This window comes from Saimiri boliviensis, chromosome 9 (genome assembly GCF_048565385.1).
Source record: "Saimiri boliviensis isolate mSaiBol1 chromosome 9, mSaiBol1.pri, whole genome shotgun sequence".
Taxonomy (NCBI): Eukaryota; Metazoa; Chordata; class Mammalia; order Primates; family Cebidae; genus Saimiri; species Saimiri boliviensis.
Window position 1 is genome coordinate 52733679 of NC_133457.1, and position 21266 is coordinate 52754944.

The 21266-nt window shown below is 46.0% G+C and overlaps 1 long non-coding RNA gene across 1 annotated transcript; it reads right to left on the reverse strand.

Annotated features, from left to right (window-relative positions):
- Positions 1–15348: 15348 nt before the first annotated feature.
- LOC141585645 (uncharacterized) lies at positions 15349–18804 on the reverse strand. Its single transcript, XR_012519239.1, has 3 exons — positions 17805–18804; positions 17264–17444; positions 15349–15784 (listed from the first exon to the last, which is right to left on the reverse strand). It is a non-coding gene; the product is annotated as an uncharacterized LOC141585645 (long non-coding RNA).
- Positions 18805–21266: the final 2462 nt, after the last annotated feature.

The following is a 21266-nucleotide window of genomic DNA, read 5'->3' on the forward strand; positions in this document are numbered from 1 at the left end:
TTGGCATCTTTGGATGCAAGGAACAAGGATACATGCAAGCTAGCTTAAGTGAAATAGGGGTTTTGTGAGCACACAAAGCCATCTCAGAGAAATGCAGAAATCGCTCAGCCTAGAAAAAGACAAATGAAGGCCGCTCTAAGAAACATACTCTCAGCTCCTCACTCTTGAGTGGCTCCTAATCTTCTCTGATTACCTCTGCTCTCTGCTCATCCTCCCAATGAGCCATCTCCAGGTGTTCCCTCTCTAACTTCATCTGGCCTTTATTGCCACCCCAGACACAACGGCACCACTGCCTTTCTGCTCCATTGCCCACCACAAACTGAAAACTGTCTTGGTCACTTAGGACAATTCCTCAGAGTGGAGATCTGATCAGCCCAGTGGATCTTTTTAAGCCAGGCCAGCTCACCTGTGATCTCTCCTTAGAAGAGGTGCACACACCGGCACTGGCCAGATATGACTAAGGGAAAGGTCACAAGGCCTGCTGTCTACTCAGCCAGGGCTACAAGTGGAGGAAGATTCTCTAAGAGGGAAATGGGAGTGAGGTGGGTATCTCCAAATGTGCTCAATAGGGCAGAATTCCTAAACAAACATACAGACTGACTCTACAAGCATTCATTGTGAGAATGATAATACAAGGCAAGTGAAATAGGTTGAGGCTTAAACGCCCAAACTTGGAGGGAAAAGAATGAAAAGGACCAGCAGAAGAAGCAGGAGTTCCCATCATTTTAGATGTGACGATTTCAGGAGAAGAGAGTTGTCAGAAGTATATTAGTTTCCTATTGCTGATGTAACAAATTACCATAAACTGAGTGATTTAAAGCAATGCAAACTTGAAATGGGGCTTGTGGGACTTAAAGTAAGGTATCAGCAGAGCTATGTTCTTCTTAGATGCTCAGGAGAAAATCCATCTTTTGCCTTTTCCAGCCTCTGGAGGCTGCCAGCATTCCTTGGTTCACAGCCTTGCATCGCCATCACCTCTGCTTCCATTATTCCTTCTCCTTCTCTAAAACTCACTCCCTGTCTCTCCCTTATGAGGATTCCTGTAATTGCGTTAGGATCATCATCTCAAGGTCCTTATCACATCTGCAGACTCTCTTTGTCATGTAAGGTAATATATTCACAATCCAGTGGATTGAGACTTGGTCATCTTTGGTGGGTCATTATTCTATCACAAGAATGATATGATGGTCATACAGGTCAAACCCTGCCACTGGTCTTGAGGAAAAGTCCCTGAGATCTAGGCATTATAACCTCGTCTGTGTTCTTCGAAAACATATTTTCATAAAGTAGAAGGGGTGGAAGTTAAATGTCAAGAGATTAAGAATGTGCAGATGGTAAAGAAAAGGAGACAGAAATTGACCACTCCTTGGAAAAGTCCAGCCATGGAAGGCGAGGGAAGGCTTGCTATCTGAGGTGATCAGGCCACAGGAGAATGAGGAATGACAGAGCCATTGAACTCTGAAAGTTGGAGGTGAAGAACACCGAGCCATAGGGAGGCAGAAACAGGCCAGGCCTTGAGGGGTCCGGGCTTGAAGGCACCTGGGTAGAAATGCCATCGGTGTGTCCAGCTGAGGTTAGGTGTTGAGTCCGCCTGCGTGACTTCCCTGAGCAGGCTCAGAGGCCTGAATAAGGAGCAGAGAAGGCAGGCGGTGGAGATGGTTGGAGCAGAGGCTTGACAGGAGGGTTGACTGGAGGTTCTGGGGGGTGAGCAAGGCTGAGCTGATAGAGAGAGTGACAGTAGAAAAGCCGAGCTGGCGGAGAAGCCAGGGAAGGCTGGGCAGCAAGAACTGAAGACGGGACGGCAGATAGCAGCCTCGATAAGGAACTAGGTAAGGGGCTCCATCAACACTAGCTGAACAATTGCCTGCATGGAAGAAGGGACAGCCAGTCTGTGGTCACAGCACTGCTGGTCCACTGGGTGAGAGGAAGGGTCTGGGGCTGCAGAAGAGGAAGCCGTGACCCGATGAGAAAAGGCAGGAGGTCAACAGCATCCCTGACCACGTCCCATCCCTATGGTACAGGGTTGCACAGATGAAACTTACAGGCTTTTCTTGGATGTTCTGTTTGCTTACCATGGCCTGGTGAGCCCCTCGCCATAAGGAGGAAGAGAACTCGAGGTCACCCCACCAGCTTCAGCCTAGCTTTTTGTCACTGTTTAGCCCTCAGGGTTTTTTGAGGAAATGGGAGAGGTTTTATAAAAACGTCTTGAATGGCTAAATTCAAGTAAACCCTAAATATGTGTCTCCACCTGCCAGGAAAATGTTTATCCGGGCTTGTCAGATGGACACTGGCAGAAAGCACACTTCTCCCCCGGAGAAAAGAAAGATGTCACTGAAATTATCTTGGGTTGCATAGGTGACATTAGTACAGCCAGACTGCCGAGCGTCAGGGGCCAATTTACATGTTGGCTTTTTGTGCTAAGTGGAAATCCTACCCTCGTTATGTCAATTATGGAGGTGAGAAAACCCCTTGCCACAGGGCCTGGCACAGGACGGCGTGTGGGCCCAGGGGCCACTTTATCTCTGGTGTAGGTAAATTCTTTGCTGCTTGGCTCTAGAGGAAAATGCATCTTACATAAGGTGCTGCTCCATAGATAAGTCTGTTGTTAATATGCCTCAGACTGCCTTTGCCATGGCTATTATCATGGATACATGCGACGTACATCTTTTTTTATCAGTGTGCATTGTACTTGTGGTAAAAAAAAAAAAAAAAAAAAAAAAAAAAAAAAAAAAAAAACCACAAAAAAGGAAAAGAGACCACAGGATGTCATCTGTTATTTTTCTTTAAAGAAAGGAAAAAAATGTCCACAGATTCAACCCATACCTCATATTATCCTTGATGTATAAAACTGGAACATAAACTCTGCATTAGTCAAATGTGTGGGTTTTTCAGAATAGAGTTTTTCATAGTGCAAGATGATTCAGCAGCACTTCCAAGCCATCATGCCTGAGCCGAACGAACTAGTTAAGTACCATCAGTTGTGATTCTGCTTCATCATTGCTGTTTTTAAATGTGTGTAAGTGGGTGGGCTCTTTTCCCCCCGGAAAGAAAGAAGGATTTGTTTATGAGCCCTCGTAGCGAAGGGTATGGAGGGGAGAAGTGGGGGCCGAGAGAGATCAGAGGCTTGACAGGAGGGTTGAATGGAGGCTCTGGGGGGTGATCAATGTTGAGCTCTTAGAGAGAGTGACAGTAGAAAAGCCGAGCTGGCGGAGAAGCCAGGGAAGGCTGGGCAGCAAGAACTGAAGACAGGATGGCAGATAGCAGCCTCGATAAGGAACTAGGTAAGGGGCCCCATCAACACTAGCTGAACAATTGCCTGCATGGAAGAAGGGACAGCCAGTCTGTGGTCACAGCATAGCTGGCCCACTGCGTGGTTCCTGGGCGGTTTCCTCTTGAACATGCAGGAGCTGGTCAGTTTAGGGAAGCCCAGGCAGCCCCGCCTAGTGTTTGCTTCAACAGAAGCCGATGGTGCCACCGAGAGAGCCTCCAACTACACAGTTGGGGAACAGTCCCTGTCCTCCTTTGAAGACTCTCCCACCCTGGGGAGTTCAGAGTCGTGGGAAGCTGTGTTCGAGCTGTTCAGAAAGTGGTGGAAGAATATATTGTCTCCCATTTTTCTGGACCTGGGAAGGCAGAAACTTGGACGATGAACTGTGATGAAATTACTCAGGACAGCCAGGGTCGGGCCCAGACGCCCACGGGGCTGAAGAAGCCCAAGTGAGTTGAGACCCGCCACGTCTCTGGGCCTCAGTGTCCCCATCTGCGAGAGACCTGGCGTGACTAACTGGCAGTGCCCTTCTGCGCACTCTGACGATCTGTGCACAGTTCACTTAGTCGGCATTTCAGGGCTTCTTCCTCCTGACAGCAGCTGAGGCACAGGCCGGGGACCCCCCTTGACCTCTGCCTGAACCCCCATGCCTGAGAATGGCCCAGACTAGAGTTGGTACTGAGAGGAGGGGACCTCACAGGGCATAGAAAGGTGCCTGCCAGCAGGCCCCAACAGGCGAGTCTCAGCACAGGGACAGCAAGCCTCCAAAGGAGTGGGTCCTCAGTCAGGGCTGGCTGGGTTTTATCCCATCATGTGCCCCAAGAGGGTGCACGCTGGCAGCTCTGGTTTCAAACCGCAGGCACTCAGGCTGAGGGAGAATGCAGGTGGGTGCCGTGCTCGAAGCCCCCTGGATCTCTCACCCTGCTGCGTGCCCCTCTCCTGCCTTCACGGTGCTTTCACCCTAATGCCCGGCATGTCCCCACTTCTGGACTTCAGGCCCTTCAAAGGGAGGTCAGTTAATGGGTCCCGGACAGGAATGAACACTAGGAAAGAGACTTGGCCATTTCCCAGAGCTTGAGCCAGACCTCCAGAACTTTCTCTGGCCCATCATTCACGTATTTCCAACCCTCCCTAATTCGCCTCCCTTCTGCTGATCCCATCCCCCAACTGCCTGTCTGCCAATCAGTGAACCACATGTATGTTGCCTTCTATATGACAATGGGCACAAAACAGCTAAATCAGGACCCCAATATCCCCCTCACACACCCTCTTCCTTGCCCTCAGCTGCTAAAACCTGGAGGCACGTCCAGTGGTGTCACGCAAACAGGCCATCAGGCCTGCGTTTTGCCCCACACCCAGAAAAAGCCTCTCCTACCCAATGTAGTTTTAAGTGCCTCATTCATTATAGATTGTAGTGGCAAAAAACACGGAGCAGGGCAAGGGACCTAACATCAAGACCTCAGAAACAGGTTAAGGGCTCAGGCTCAGGGAGGAGAGGCCAGGGAATGAGAGAGAGTGAGAAAATGAGTAGAGATGACAGAGGGAGAATGACCACAAGCCACGCAGCCCCTGCCCCCTCCTTATCCCATCACTCTGGCAATCAGTCTTCTCCTAGAGCTCTCACACCAGCAACCCTGCGCTCACTCAGTCAGAACCGATATGATGGGTTGGGTGCGGTGGCTCATGCCTGTAATCCCAGCACTTTGGGAGGCCAAGGTAGGCGGATCACCCGAGGTCAGGAGTTCGAGACTAGTTTGGCCAACATGGTGAAACCCTATCTCTACTAAAAGTACAAAATTAGCCGGGCATGGTGACAGGCGTCTGTAATCCGAACTACTCAGGAGGCTGAGGCAAGAGCATCACTTGAACTTGGGAGGCGGAGGTTGCAATGAGCCAAGATCATGCCACTGCACTCCAGCCTAAGCAAGAGAGTGAGACTCTGTCTCAAAAAAAAAAAAAAAAAAAGACATGACTGCCTACTGTGTGCCTCTCCATAAAAATCAGTGAATAAGAGTCAATATTTAGAAATTTTACTGTGAACATCTGCAGATAAAAAGATGAGCTAATTGTCAAAAATCAAAATAACTAGATACAAAAGGAGTCCAAAATCAAACAAATTACACTGGCTGCCTCTTAGTCCATTGGCTAAGGATAGCAAGTCACCTTGGAGCCCTTGAGGAACCTTTATTAGTTATGCAAATTAAGGCCATATATATATATATAAAATTTTTTTTTTTGGGAGATGAAGTCTTACTCCGTCATCCAGACTGGAGTACAGCGGCACGATCTCAGCTCACTGCAACCTCTGCCTCCCTGGGTCAAGGGATTCTCCTGTCTCAGCCTCCCGAGTAGCTGGGACTACAGGCGTTTGCCATCACTCCGGGCTAATTTCCGTATTTTTAGTAGAGATGGGGTTTCACCATGTTGGCCAGGCTGGTCTCAAACTCCTGATCTCAGACAACCCGCCTGCCTTGGCCTCCCAAAGTGCTGGGATTACAGGCATGAGCCTCCGCACCTGGCCTATATTATTTTTACATACGCACATAGTGACAGAGGATGTTAAGGCTCCCAGGAATATAAGGTGTTTATTACCTTATTGCTGGTGCCCTGATGCCCTGGAGGAATGTAACAGGATTTTATGGTGCGGTAAAGGCATGCCCCTACCTGAAGCCCCTACAGCTGCAGAGCTTGGAAGAGGGCTGGACAGTCTGCAATAGGAGCTGGGACCTTCTGGGAGCAAAGGGTCTGATATCCAGCCTTCGGGCCAAGAAAGTTGTCAGAGCAGACAGGTCTGTAGGCAGGGAAGCCTAATCAAGGGTGTGGACTTGAGCTCTAACCAAATGTCCGAAGTCTGGGGCCCGAAAGTTTGTGAGGGGAGAACTGGACCTGGCAGGGCCCTTGGCTGGAGCCTGTGCCTGGTTCTGAGGGTAACAGCTGAGCAGGTGAGAATAAACTGAGTCAATAGCTTTAATGCGAGCGTGAGAATTCACACTGCAGAGCGCAAGCATCTATCTGTCCAGGACCAGACTGACAGGGACGCGCTGTGGCAGTGATGACAGCTTGGTGCCCAGAGGTAAACCCTCTGTCACAGCAGAACAGTGTGTCAAGGGGCGATTCTTATGACCCTGGTGGTAAGAGCTCGTCGGGATTCATGCAAGTGAGAAGAAACACTAAATCAAGAGGATAGAATTTTTATTCCAAGCTGACCGTGTGGTTCCAAAAAAAAAACCTGAAACAAAGAACAAAACATTCCAGTCTAAACTAGAATGAGCAGTGGGAGAGTTTGGCAGAACCTCCAGGAAGAGGAAAGGCTACTCTGTTAACCCTCTCTAGGGTGCCTACCAGCATGGCCCCCAGCTGTCCACAAAGGACCCTCCCCTGAGATTTCGTGCCAGTGCCCGCCCAGCCCTCCTTTCCTCTTTGGTCATCTTCGTAAAACCCTGGAGTGAAGAGCTCCTCCTTACAGGGGTCCAGAACAGCAGCCCCACGGCCATCTCGGCCGGAGGCGGCTCTGCCTGGGGGTGCGCTGCCTTCCAGCGCAGGGCTGCGGGCACACCTAATCCGCCATGGGCTGGCCTCCCTCGCGCCTCCGGGAAAAGGCCCAGTCCGTTGTTGCTGAGAACAAACAGAGACGCCTGGCCCTCCCATGACAGTCCTCGGTTCCTGGCCGTCCCCAGCTCTCCCCTCACCGCTCTTTGTCCCTGGGAAGCGACATCCCTGCGGCGGCCGGCCTCGCAATCCACAGAGGAATCCACATCCACGGCCCGCCCGGCGCATCACGCAGCCTGCATTGCTCTCCATAATAATCTCATACATCAAAGCTGGGAGAGACTCCGGCTCCGCCTGTGAGCGACTCCGTTCGACGCTGAATATCATTATCAGAAGCCCCTCGCTCCCTCGGCTGCGTATGCAAACTCCTGAGCTCCCAGGAGTCCTTCCCGAAGAAAGTGCCCTGCACCACGGACATTTGTTATTTTGCCGGAGAGGACGCTGAGGCTCCGCGGGGACCCCAGCAGATCAACCGCAGCCGGCTGCTGGCCAGCCAAGCCCTCCATTGCCACCTCGTGGCGTCTCCGGGAACTACAGCCGGCTGCGGAGGGCTCTGCCGAAGCCACGTTCGGAGAAGCCAGACAATACCCCGACGCTGCTGTCTGCAAGTATGCGGGAATAGGACGGAGTGGGAAACTAATCTTTGTTTTCACCAGCTCTTTGGTGATAGGCAAACCAACACGGCGTATTTAAATAACTTAGCAAAGAGAAGGAGAAACTGAAATCATAGTTCTTTCATCCATCTCAGGATAAAACCAGCTCATCAAGAGAAGGAAATAGAGGAATCAAAAGTGTAGTTATATAAAATATATATACACATTTTTCAAGCAGCGTAGAGTGTACGGAATATTACTTTTTTATTGTTCCATTATACAATTTTACCTTTATTTGGAATCTCCAATCCTCATAATGGCAGAAAATTAGTCATGGTCATTTCTGGGTAGATTCAGGTATTTTACATTTAAGCTTAATTAACAATTGTTCTTGGCCGGGCGCGATGGCTCAAGCCTGTAATCCCAGCACTTTGAGGGGCCGACGCAGGTGGATCACGAGGTCAAGAGATCGAGACCATCCTGGTCAACATGGTGAAATCCCGTCTCTACTAAAAATACTGAAAATTAGCTGGGCATGGTGGCGTGTGCCTGTCATCCCAGCTACTCGGGAGGCTGAGGCAGGAGAATTGCCTGAACCCAGGAGGCGGAGGTTGCGGTGAGCCGAGATCGCGCCATTGCACTCCAGCCTGGGCAACAAGAGCGAAACTCCGTCTCAAAAAAAAAAAAAAAAAAAAAAAACAATTGTTCTTTTTTCTTAGCCTGGCTCCTAGGCTTAGAGATATATCTCATATCTCAGTCTCAGGGAGAGGTGTCTGCTCCCCAGACCTCCAAGCGGAAGTCTGTCACTGACACTTCCGCACCTGCGTCCCCAAACTTTATCTGGAGAATTCAATAATACTCTCCCATACTTCTTTACATCTAATCCCCAGGGGAGGACACAGGGATATCCCTTCTTGGAGACCATGACTGATTTTCTCATTACTTCCTCCCCATTTCACCTCTTCCCTCAACTCATCTTTGTCTAATCTGGGATTGGGAAGAGTGGGAAAAAACTGACTGAGCCAATATACTATTTGCTCAATTTTTTGTATCTTATATCTGAGTTGAGAACTCTTACCTTAAAACTCAAGAATTTGGCATATTTCTTCACCGATTGCACTGTGACAGCTTCCCTAAACAATGATACCTTGCATCCACTTCCCCAAATGGTGACTGGACGAGGAATCCAGAGAAAAGGGAGTGTGGGATGGGAAAACCGTAATTGGTGAAACCTCACCTATTATCCCAGCTGTAAGAGATAGAGGATGTGAGGAAGACAAAACCAAATATTAGCAGAGTTCACACCCAGGGCATAAGACCAAGAGAAAGAAGGGAGAAGCTTTTCGTTTTACATCTTTCCACATTGCTTACTTTGTTTTTACAATAAACATGTATTTCTTCGGAAATGAATTTAATTAGTCTAAAGATTAGAGGTTAAGGTTGGATGAAATGGTTCACATCTGTAATCCCAGCACTTTGGAAAGCTAAGGCGGGAGGATTGATTGAGCCCAGGAGTTTGAGACCAGCCTGCTTAACATAACGAGATCCCAACTCTACAATAAAGTTTAAAATTAGTCAGGCGTTGTGGTGCGCACCTGTAGTCCCAGCTACCGGGAGGCTGAGCTGGGAGATCAAGACTGAGGTGAGCCATGATTGAGCCACTATACTTCAGCCTGCAGCCTGACAGATCAAGACCCTTGACGGATCAAGTTCCTGTCTCAATAAAGAAAAAAAAAGTATTGGAGGTTAGGAGATTAGCCACACCTTATTTCCCCGCCTCTTCTTGCAATCATAGCCTGTGATAGCTGTGCCACAGGACAGCAAGTAGAGTGTGCCCCAGGAGATGGGGCACTGCTGTCCCCACAATTGTTACCCTGTCCCCATCATTGCCTTTTCTAGAAGACTGGAGTCAGCAGGGCCCCAGTCATGGAGCCAGATTCCAGTGCTTGGGAAATCCTGAAATAAGTGCCTGCCGTGTGCTGTGCCATGTGTCTGAACCCTAAATAACAAGTGTCTTGCAATCTTCTGAAGCTGCCTGAGGACCAGAAGCAGCAGAAGTGTTTTCTTGCTTTCTTGCTTTCTTTTTATTATTATTTTTTAATCTAATGGAAGAAAAACTCTGCTTAGTAAAACCTTAAGGGAGAAAGAAGGAAGTAGTAGAAATTTGTGGAGACTCCAGTCACATGTTCTCTGCTCTCCTACCCTAGGCAGGAGACGCCCAGAGCCGGGTGTTTCCTTTGATGGGAATGTGATCAGGTGTGACGTGGGTTCACAGCCTCACTGAGGCTGGATCTTTTTTCTCTGTTCCCTTTGAGCCTTGATAGTGTTCAAAAGGGATTATCGGGGTATTTTGTTTCTTTACTTACTTTACCCCAACAAAATCGGTGCACTTTCCTGACCTGGAATTTTATTTGATTTTGGAAATTTTCGATCATTATCTCTGCAAACATTTCCATTCCCCTGTTCTCACTATTTTTCTTATTCAGAAACTTTTCTTGGATGTGTGTCAGAATTTCTCAATCTATCTCCCATGGCTCTCAACTTCTTACTCATATTTTCCATTTCTGCATCTTTTGGCGCTATATTACATGTACATTTTTTATACCTATCTCTCTCTCCTTTTTTTTTTTTTTAAGAAAGTCTTACTCTGTCATCCAGGCTTAAGTGCTGTGGTACAATCATAGCTCACTGCAACTTTGAACCCCTGGGTCAAGCAAATCCTCCCACTTCAGCCTCCCAAGTAGCTGGGACTACAGGATCATGTCATCATCCAGCTAATTTTTTTTAAGAGACAAGGTGTCACTATGTTGCTCAGGCTGGTCTCAAACTTCTGGCCTTCCAAAGCACTGGGAGCTGATTACAGACAGGAACCAATGTACCCAGCATTTCTGTATTTTAATTCACTTAATCTTTCACCTAATTTTTCACCAGCTATTCCCACCTGTTGCCTAGCCTACCTGCTGCAGTTGTTTTCATTTCCAACAGCAATATATTTCATGACTGCCTATTTTTGTTTAATAATCTCCTGCTCTCCTTGCAAAGACACTGTTCCCTGCTTACCTCTTCAATATTTAAAATAATGTTAATCTTAAAACTGATTTTTTTTTTTTTGAGACAGGGTCTCACACTGTCTACCAGGCTGGAGTGCAGTGGTGCGATCACAGCTCATTGCAGCCTCAGCCTCCCGGGCTCAGGTGATCCTCCCCACTCAGTCACCCAAGTAACTAGCACTATAGGCGAACGTCACCACACCTGGCTAATTTTTGTATTTTTTGTAAGAATGAGGTTCCATGTTGCCCAGGCTGGTCTCAAATTTGTGAGCTCAAGCCATCCATCTGCCTCGGCTTCCCAAAGTGCTGGAATTACAGATGTGCACCGCCACACATAGATTAAAAGTAATATTTTAAAATCATGCCTGCCATCTTTTGAAGGGATATGGAAAGGATCGAGTTGTTGGACATTTCCAAGGACATTTGAAGAGGATGTCTTTGGAGAGAGCTGTTGGAGCACTCTGAGCCACATTGCCCAGGGAAAGGGTGGAATTGAGCAGATGACCTCTTAACCCCAAGCTTAGGGTCCCATGCAGACAGCTTGGTATGTGTACCCCACCACTGAGGAAAGAAGGTGGGAGCCTGGATCACTTTGAGGAAGCCAAACAGCCTGAAGAAGCAGAGTGGAAAGCAGCGTCTGGGAAACCCAGAGGCTAAGGAAAAAAGCTTAAAAACAATGTATTGCCTACATCATGGGAGTGACCATCGAGTTTCAGCAGGGACGCCTACAAAGAACCCATGAAAGTGCCCAGAGGAGAAAGAATCAGCTTTAAGCCTCAACAGGGCCCAGAGAGCCAAAACCAGCCTTCAACTGTTCCAATCAAGTAAGACCTTCCTGAGCCCAATTCCCCTCTTCCCTTCTTTTTTCTTTTAATTTTTAATTTTTATGGATACATAGTAGGTGTGTATATTTATGGGGACATGAGATATTTTGACACAGGCATACAACATGTAATAATAACGTCAGGTCAGTGGGGTTTCCATCACCTCAAGCATGTATCATTTCTTCGTGTCATGAACATTCCAATTATGCTCTTGTTTTTTTAAAATATTCAATGAATTATAGTTGACTTTTAGTCACCTCATTGTGCTGTCACATACTAGATCTTATGAATTCGATCTAACTCTATTTTTGTACCCATTAAGCATCCCCACTTTTCCTCACTTCCCTCCTCAGCCTCTTGTAACCATCCTTCTACTATCTCCATGACTTCAATTGTTTTAATTTTTAGTCCCCACAGACGAGTGAGAACATGCAAAGTTTGTCTTCTGTGCCTGGCTTCTTTCACTTAACATAATGAACTCCAGTTCCATCCACGTCGTTGCAAATGACAGGATCTCGTTCATTTTTATGGTTGAATAATGCTCCATTGTGCATATGTATTGCATTTCCTGTATCCATTTGTCTACTAATGGACACTCAGGCTGCTTCCGAATCTTGGCTGTTGTAAACAGTGCTGCAATCCCTCTCCCATTCTTTTTTTTTTTTTTAATTGCATTTTAGGTTTTGGGGTACATGTAAAGAACACGCAAGATTGTTGCATAGGTACACACAGAGCAGTGTGATTTGCTGCCTTCCTCCTCATCACCTATATCGGGCATTTCTCCCCATGCTATCTCTCCCCAACTCCCCACCCCTGGTGTCCCTCCCCTATTTCTCCCCAACAGACCCCAGTGTGTGATGCTCCCCTCCCTGTGTCCATGTGTTCTCATTGTTCAACACCCGCCTATGAGTGAGAACATGCGGTGTTTGATTTTCTGTTCTTGTGTCAGTTTGCTGAGAATGATGGTTTCCAAGTTCATCCATGTCCCTACAAAGGACACGAACTCATCGTTTTTTATGGCTGCATAGTATTCCATGGTGTATATGTGCCACATTTTCCCTGTCCAGTCTATCATTGATGGGCATTTGGGTTGGTTCCAGGTCTTTGCTATTGTAAACAGTGCTGCAATGAACATTCATGTGCACGTGTCCTTATAGTAGAACGATTTATAATCCTCCTCTCCCATTCTTGAACTCCAGTCCCAGATGGGTACACAATGGCAGCAGGTAAAGGAGGAGAAGAAAAAAAAGAGAAGCTGGCCCCTCCCTGAAGTAAGAAAGCCCCTTGCCAGAGACAAAAGAAGCCTTATCTCTTTTAAGAGTTCAAAGTGGGCTGGGTGCCATGGCTCATGCCTATAATCCCAGCACTTTGGGAGACTGAGGAGGGTGGGTCACCTGAGCTCAGGAGTTCAAGACCAGCCTGGGCAAAAAGGCAAAACCCTGTCTCTACAAGACATACAAAACTTAGCTGGCACAGTAGCACATGCCTGTAGTCCCAACTACGAGAAGGTTGAGGCAGGAAAAATCACTTGCACCCAGGAGGTCAAGGTGCCATGAGCAAGCAGCACATTTCTGGAGCATGTTCAGCCCCAGCTGCTTGCAGGGAGCATGGGTCAGTTCTCCTGCCAAGCATGGGCATGTTCATCCCCATTCTCATGTGAGCTTTAAAGCCAACCTGTGTACACCCAGCTCCTTCTACCACTGGGCTACTCTTCACCAGCTTACCCTGTAGGTTTACTGTTCATTCTTGGTAGAGAGAGAGAAAAAGAGAGTGTGTATGTACAGAGTTTGTGTGCTCATGTTCCATCTTGAGCAGATGTCTTCTATTCGTGTCTCAGACGCTATTGAGCAAGATATAGGCCCCAGCCTTCCAACAGAGTGGAGAAGCCCATTTCCAAGGTGGCAACATCTTCCCTCAGTGATGAGAGGAATTTATCAGTAGCTTTGGCAGGAATCCCTCCCTCTCCTGCCTGTCCTGCACAGAAGAGTGGACACCTCTCCAAGAGAGCTGATGTAGGAGAGAATGGCTTAATATTTTTAAAGCCACAGTGCCAGAGGCCTCCCCAAGCCCTCCTTCTCACTCCAAAGGCTTGAGAGGGGATGCAGGACTTTTCGATAAAAATCTCAGGTACAGCCGGGCGCGGTGGCTCAAGCCTGTAATCCCAGCACTTTGGGAGGCCGAGGCGGGTGGATCACGAGGTCGAGAGATCGAGACCATCCTGGTCAACATGGTGAAACCCCGTCTCTACTAAAAGTGCAAAAAATTAGCTGGGCATGGTGGTGCGTGCCTGTAATCCCAGCTATTCAGGAGGCTGAGACAGGAGAATTGCCTGAACCCAGGGGGCGGAGGTTGCCGTGAGCCGAGATCGCGCCATTGCACTCCAGCCTGGGTAACAAGGGCGAAACTCCATCTCAAAAAAATAAAAATAAAAAAAAAATCTCAGGTACAAATGTAGGTATCACATAAACCGGACTCTCCCTTCTGCCCCACAGACGAGTCAGTAACACCAACACGTAAATGACTCAGCAAATCCTCTCTCTCTTTCTCCACTTTCTCTTACACTACTCATAATCTTTTGCTCTTTTTATGTATCATCTTGGACTCATGGCTTTTCCAATCTACCCTGAAGCCCATTGGCTTCAGCTGATACTCTACTTCTGACATTCAAGTGGCCCCAACTTTGGCCAGCAGGACCCTTTTAGATGGGCTCCTATGTCCTCTTGGCTCTACTAATTCATTCAAGCTTTCTTGATTTCTGGCCATATTGTTCAGTGCTTAGGTTTTCCTTGAACTTCCAGCTCAAAGTATGGAATATGCCATTCCTCCCAAGATGCTTTTGGTGAGAAGAGTATTAGAGACCAGTCTGTGGGTGCCAAAGTGTGTTGTGAGGTGACAGGGCTCCTGGGCACTTCAACAGACAGAGAGACAAAGGAGATGTATTTCTAATTTACTATTTTTGTTCTTTTAATAGTTTGAATTGATCTTGATTCTTTTCAGTCCAGTTCTAACAATAAAGTATTCCTAATTAAATTCTTTTTTTGCTTTCTTTTCTTTTATTTTTAGCTGACACATAATAATTATACATATTTATGGGATACGATGTTTTCTTTAGACATTTTAGTTTTATGAATTCCATTAAGGTATGTTTTGCCTGGTTTGAAACACCAGTACCATTCTGTGTGTTGTTTTTTTTTTAATTGATAAGTCGTAGATGCACATATTTTCAGGGTACATGTGATAATACCTTCACCTAACTGGTAAAGATTGAATCAGTGTAATTAGGATATTCATCACCTACTCAAATTCTTGATTCTACGATTGTAATTCCTCTTCTCTTATGCCAAGAAGTCTAGATTTCTAACAAAATAAACAATTACTTATTTGTCTGGGGAAAAAAATCATTCTAAAATATTATTACAACATTAATGCAAATCTTCCAGTTATCAAATAAAGCTCAATTCTCTTAATACATCCTACTTGTGTATTTTTAGATGGCATTCCACTAAGGATTTGCTAAAAGTCTCTTTGCTCTAAACTCATTCATAATCTCTGACTCTTTGGCTCTGTACAGAGCTTTGGCTCATCTGTTCTCCTTGCTTGCAATTTGAGAGCTCTGGCATCAGAACAGCTGACAGACCAAGGCTCTAGAGGGGGTGCCTGGCAGCCACCAGGAAACAGGGGATCCGCCCTACCGAGTGCCAGAGGGACCTCCAGCAGCGCAGTGGCCAACATTCTGCATGATGGTTGCATTTCCCCGTCTACAATGGTTTAATACATGGGTATAATCCAGATTGGCACACATGATTTCTGGCTGAATTAGCCAATTCTGCCCCTGACATTTAATCTAGCAAACCCATGTTACTTTCACAGGTTTAGGAGATTTTTTCTTTTTCTTTTTAATTCCGTTCTTATCTTCCAAGCTTTTTAATTTATATTGCTCCTTTCTAGGAGCTATAAGCTCTCCCTCCCTTCATAATATTCAACATTCCCCTCCCAAGCTTTGACTGGTTCTGGGTCAAGAAACTACGAATTGGGAGAACCATTTTGATTTTTCCCTGAAAATCTTGATTCATTTTCTCACTGGAGGATCAGATTCTCTATGATTAGCCAAGAACAGTAGCTATAAATGCAGTATCTTAAGATTTTTGCCTGAACTCTTTTGACTCATGAATAAAAATTGCAACTTTGCTTCATGTATATATTATTGTTGTCCTTATTTTCATTACAGACCAACAGAATATAGATTTCCAAATTCTCAGAAGTCTTTGGAAAACACAACTACCAACTACCTTAACTCTATAGAAAATTCAAACTTCCCAAAGCCAAACGAGAATGTCATAAAAATACAACCAGATATACTTTACAATAGAGTTAAAATAAAAAATGCATAAGCACCTGTAGTGCCAGCTACTCGGGAGGCTGAGGCAGGAGAATCGCTGGAACCCAGGAGGTGGAGATTGCAGTGAGCCGAGGTCAGTCGCTGCACTCCAGAGCAAGACTCTGTCTCAAAAAAAAAAAAAAAAAAAGAAAGAAAGAAAGAAAAACCAAAAACATAAGTAAATATGTCCAATTATGATTAATTTTTTATTGACAGGGAAGTGTATCAGATTATTTTACCTTCAAACTATTCTCAGAAAGTTCAAGTGGAAAGTTTTTTACAGAATCAGTTTCCAGACTACATGGATTCCAAGAGAACCAGTTTGTAAAATACCTCAGTGTTTACAATTATAGCTCACATTTATGCAATAGCTATTTAGTGTTAGCAAAGAAATCCAAATCCTTCTCTAATTTTATGATTTACTCTGAATTATATTCTTTGAATTTAAAAGGTGAATTGACATATCATCTGTTTCAATTATCAAGTTTTTAATGCCTTTCTGAAGTTTTAAGTGGCATTTAATTTAAAAATTCCAATTTTGGAATAAGTGTTTTAGGCAGCAAATGAGTTTTTAAATGAGTCATTAGCCAAAGAAAAGCCTGGGCCCTACCTTCTCATACACCCTGCCACAATCAACACCATGCACATCTTTGGCAGTTGGGCTTTTTGTTTTTAAGCAACATGTTGAGACCCACATCTCATGCCCAAGCTTTTAATCAGTTCTTTAACCTGAGGCTTGCCTTTGTCAACCCAAAGTTAAACTTCTTCAGAGTTTAAACTCTTCTGGAAAAGTAAAGAAAGAAAGGAAGAAGGAAAGAAATAAGGGCAGAGAAGGAAGAAAGGGAAGGAAGGAATGAGGCACAGATAATTACTGGTTTAAAAACAGTTCAATTCATATACTTTTTAATTCCACACACAGGCATCCAGAATCACCCAGTCTGTATGGCTAAAAATCAATAAAACATATTCCATAAAGATATTTTAAAATCCAGCACGTCAGACTTCTTACCATTTATAGTCCCCTCGTTTGTTGGGAGGACAGCTTTCCAAGCAGACAACACCCTGATATCTCTGAATATCACTTCTAATTTAATCTAATTTTAATTAGAACACTCCAAGCTCTTTGCAAATGGACAGATCTTTTTATTTGAAAAATAAAATAGAATTGAGTTGTTAATGTTACTTATATTTAAATTTCAGCATCTATTTGCTGCCATCAGCTAAACTGAAACACTTCATTTAAAACCCTGGTGGCCACTCACGCCTGTAATCCCAGCACCTTGGGAGGCTGAGGCAGGCAGATCACTTGAAGCCAGGAGTTTGAGACCAGCCTGGGCAAAATAGTGAAACCCCATCTCTATTAAAAATGCAAAAATTAGCTGGGTGTGGTGGTGGGCACCTATAATCTCAGCTACTCAGAAGCTGAGACAGGAGAATTGCGTGAACCCAGAGGTGGCAATGAGCCAAGATCACAGCACTGCACTCCAGCCTGGGTGACAGAGCAAGATTCCATCTCAGAAAAAAAAAAAAGAAAGAAAGAAAGAAAAGAAAAGAAGTTCCAGTGAGACAGTGAGCAGTTAATGTCAATGAAATGGCTTCACCTGGAAGAGCTGGTCCTCGTGATTAATGCAGGTGGGATGACATCACAGGGACCTCCTTTGTGAGCTGTGATCTCCTAGGGCCGGAAACGCAAGATGATGTTTCGTAGACTGAATCAATTTCATAGAAGACTGGCTGGCATCTGCAGGAAATTTGGAGGCATGTGGCCACTTCCTAGAGGAGCTGTTTTAAGTACAGAAGCAAAATTTAGAAGTTACTGAGGTTTGTTCAGGCACTCATTTCTCCAAAAGCGTTTGTTGTTTCTTTTTTAGAGGGAGTCTGGCTGTCGCCCAGGCTGGAGTGCAATGGCGCAATCTCCACTCACCGCAACCTCCACCTCCTGGGTTCCAGCAATTCTCCTGCCCCAGCCTCCAAAGTAGCTGGGACTGCAGGTGCCCACCACCTCGTCCAGCTAATTTTTGTATTTTTAGTAGAGAGGGGGTTTCACCGTGTTAGTCAGGCTGGTCTCAAACTCCTGATTTCAGGTGATCCGCCCACCTCGGCCTCCCAAAGTGCTGGGATTACAGGCGTGAGCCACCGCACCTGGCCTCCAGGGTTTTTTATTTAACGTAGTTTGTTGTTGTTGTTGTTGTTGTTGTTGTTGTTATTTTTTTCAATGAGGGTCCAGTGAAGGAACCAGGAACACACCTCCTCCACAGTATAAGGATTCATACTTTTGCTCTTGGAGATGTTTGCAGGTCCCTGAGAAGGCTCCTTGCTCAGCTCTTTCTCCAAGGTCCTTAATGGGGTTCTACAACCTGGTCTTGCAACCTCCTGCCAGGGGAGACAAGAAAGATCCGTGTTTTCCTTTTGTAAGCCTCATTCTCCCACCTCTGGCAAGGATACGTTTTTCCAGGTTTTGTTATTGTTGCCGAAGAACCTGGGAGTCCCAGGAGCCAGAAGAAAAAGCTGTAATTTGGGGCCAACTCTAGTGTTCCAATTCCAAATTTCACAGGCTGGGCAGCACCCTGGTTCAACATGAGCAAGCAGCAGGCTGACTCCTCCCTACTGACCTGTGCAGGGGCTGAGGAACTCCCCTGGAAAGTCCGTCTAGTAAAGGGATCCTAGAAATAGGACACACAGAAGGAGAAAAAATATAAAATAAAAAATTTTTAAAAGTCTATTTCTGAGCGGTAGGGAATGACAGCGTGTAGGAGATATCAAAAGACAGAGTGAGAGGCCAGGGTCCCAGCAGGGAGGGTGAGCCGTGGATACAGCGTGAAGCCCCAGATCATGAGCTTGGGACAGATACAGACACAGAGCGAGGAAAGGGTGGCTGCTAAATTCTGACTCCACCAGTGACAGTGGAAGTTTGTTAAGGACCAAGTCCGTGCAAACTGTGTAACTGAGTTATTCTAGGAAACCAGCCTGCGCTTTCCTTTCTTCATCCCGGAAGTCCAAGGAGCTTCATTGCGAGAGGGAACAGAAAACATTCCAACACTGACCACAAGGTGGCGCCAGACACCCGTGGATGTAATGGGGGGTCTTCCCTTCCTCGTGGGCTCCAGAAGCTGGCGATGGGATCAAGCCCTCCAAATTCAAAGGAAACCGAGAGGTCTGCACCCGCGGAAAGTTACTCTAGCCTAAGAATAATACACAGCACACGGAAAATAAGAAAAAACGTCTTTATTAAAGAGACGGGGAGGGTTGGCCCAGAGACTAGACCAGCAGTCTGCAATCCTTCTGTCAAGGGAACTTAAAAGACTTTTTCCACGGAACCCCTTGACAGCACAAGGAGAGCCAAGAGAGGAAAGTCCGGATGTTAAGGGGCAGAGAGGAGCCTTTAGAGGAGAAGAAATGCCTTCTGACTGATGGATTTACATTTACTGGAATTCTTCATTGACACGATAAACGAGTCAGTAAGCCCAGCGGGATTGAAATGCATTCTATCAGATTCATCTTCTCCGAGAATGCATTGTGGTAGCTCTGCTCTTGTTGGGTGCCATGGACTAATGACTTTTCAAATGTATGGTATCAATTGTGCCAGCCAATATTCTCCTTCTGGTGCTTATACTGTCCCAACTTTGGCCAGGAGGAGCCCTGTATAGATTGTTCCTTGTGTAATTTTGAATGACCCTTATTTAACGCTTTGCTTTCTGTCCAAAAAAGGTATAAGTGTTCTAGGATCACCTTGTACCTTTCAACCCCAAACTGACATGGCATCCACTATTGGTGCCAAGAAACTGTGGCTCCTTTAAGAGAAAACTAACACTAGAAACCAAAATCTTAGCATTAAGATGCATTATGGAGGTGACATTTCTCCTGGGCTATTTCGGTGGGAAAAAAAAGTCAAAATATTTTTAATGTCATGTTTCATAAAGTCATGACTTCATATTAATATATTTGATTCCATTCCAACAGTGCCCTGTTCTTACTCAAATTGGAAGTCTACAATTAGCCTTCCTTGTCACTAATCCTGATATCTAGATTCCTATCAAAATATACAAAATATATATTATTTACTTGCTTTATCTGATAATAGTTGAAAAAATATTCTGTCAATACAAACAGTATAAATACTGAATAAAGTTTCTGTTTTAGACTACATACACCTAAAGATTTGTCACCAAGTCACTTTGTTTTATTGTTTTTTCTTTTTCACTTTACTTCAACTCCATTTTTCTGGCCACTGTCGCCAAGTTACTTTGTTCTATTATCACTCATGATCTCTCACACCATGTGGCTATGCAGGGACTTATCCAACAGATAGTTTTGGGTCCGTTGTTTCCATCCACTTTCGTTGTGGGGAGGCTGCAGCTTCGCCTCAGCCCCTGTTTTCTGCTCTACCTTTTCACTTTACCGTGACTTACAAACTCCCAACATACCAATTCACTTAATAATAATACTTTGTTATTGTGTTATTACTTTTCCCTTACCCCATTGGAGTGTAAGCCTTGTGGCACAGGGATTTTATTCACTGGGGCCTAGCAGTTGCACCCTGAAGGCAGAACTAAGAAAGCTGGGCTTGATTCTGGAGGCCAAGGGGACTCTACTGGGTCGGGCCGCAAGAGACAGTCTTCTCTGAAACAGCAGAAGCCGCTCTAGGCTGCCCCCAGATACTCATTTCCCCAGACCACCACCACCCCAAGTACTTCCCCCAATTCCTGCAGGACTCAGTGAGAGGCTGTGAAAACAAAGCAAGCCAGGGGTGCTGAGCCTGGGCTCCTAGACTCAGTGATTGGCCAACTGGAAGGTTGGAGCTTTTAGAAAAAACATGTGGCAGGAAGCTGTGCCTTATGATGAGGGTGACCCGGCTCCTGATTTGGCCAGAGAAGTTCCAGTTTACAGCTGCGGTCCTGCTGTAATTATGAATCACATTCCTTTTCACTCATGTGAGTGTCCAGCTGTAGGGATAAATGCATTGGAGGGGGAGGGAGGAGGGCTGGGACTCAGGATAGAAGTGCTCCAGGGGAGAGGGAACGGTCAGCTGTAGAGAAGGCAGCCCCTCCACAAGTGGGGCTTGGCAGGTCTGGTGCATGGCTGGAGCACCACAGATGCATGTTCAGGACATGGAGAGACAGGAGAAGAATCAAGAGAAATTTCTGTATACCTATACATGCCAAAAAACGGATGGGCACTGGGACTAGTTGTGAGAGACTCAAGCAGAGAGAGGGAGGTGGGGTCCTTTCTTGGTTCTGGGCCTGGGCTGGGGCAGAAGGATAGTGCCCCTCACCATCCCACCATAAGGGGGCAGGAAGAGAGAGGAGGGAAGGTGATGTCTGGTAGAGTAATATGGTCTTTGTTTTTGCAAACTGAAAGTGTGTTTCCAGTTTAGGTCAAATATAAAATTAGCACACACTCTAACAGACAACACATAGAAGCATACAAAATAATCAAAGGAAAAGAAGGAACAGGTCTTCAGCAATCTCATGCTCCCTGAGAGACCCCTCCAGGTGGTGAAGGGCTGTGGCCTCTGGAAAACACTCAGTTGATGCAGTTAGACTGTCCCACCACTGGTCTGGCTGGAAAGAGTCCAGGAAGCGGGGGTGGAGATAAACCAGCTCA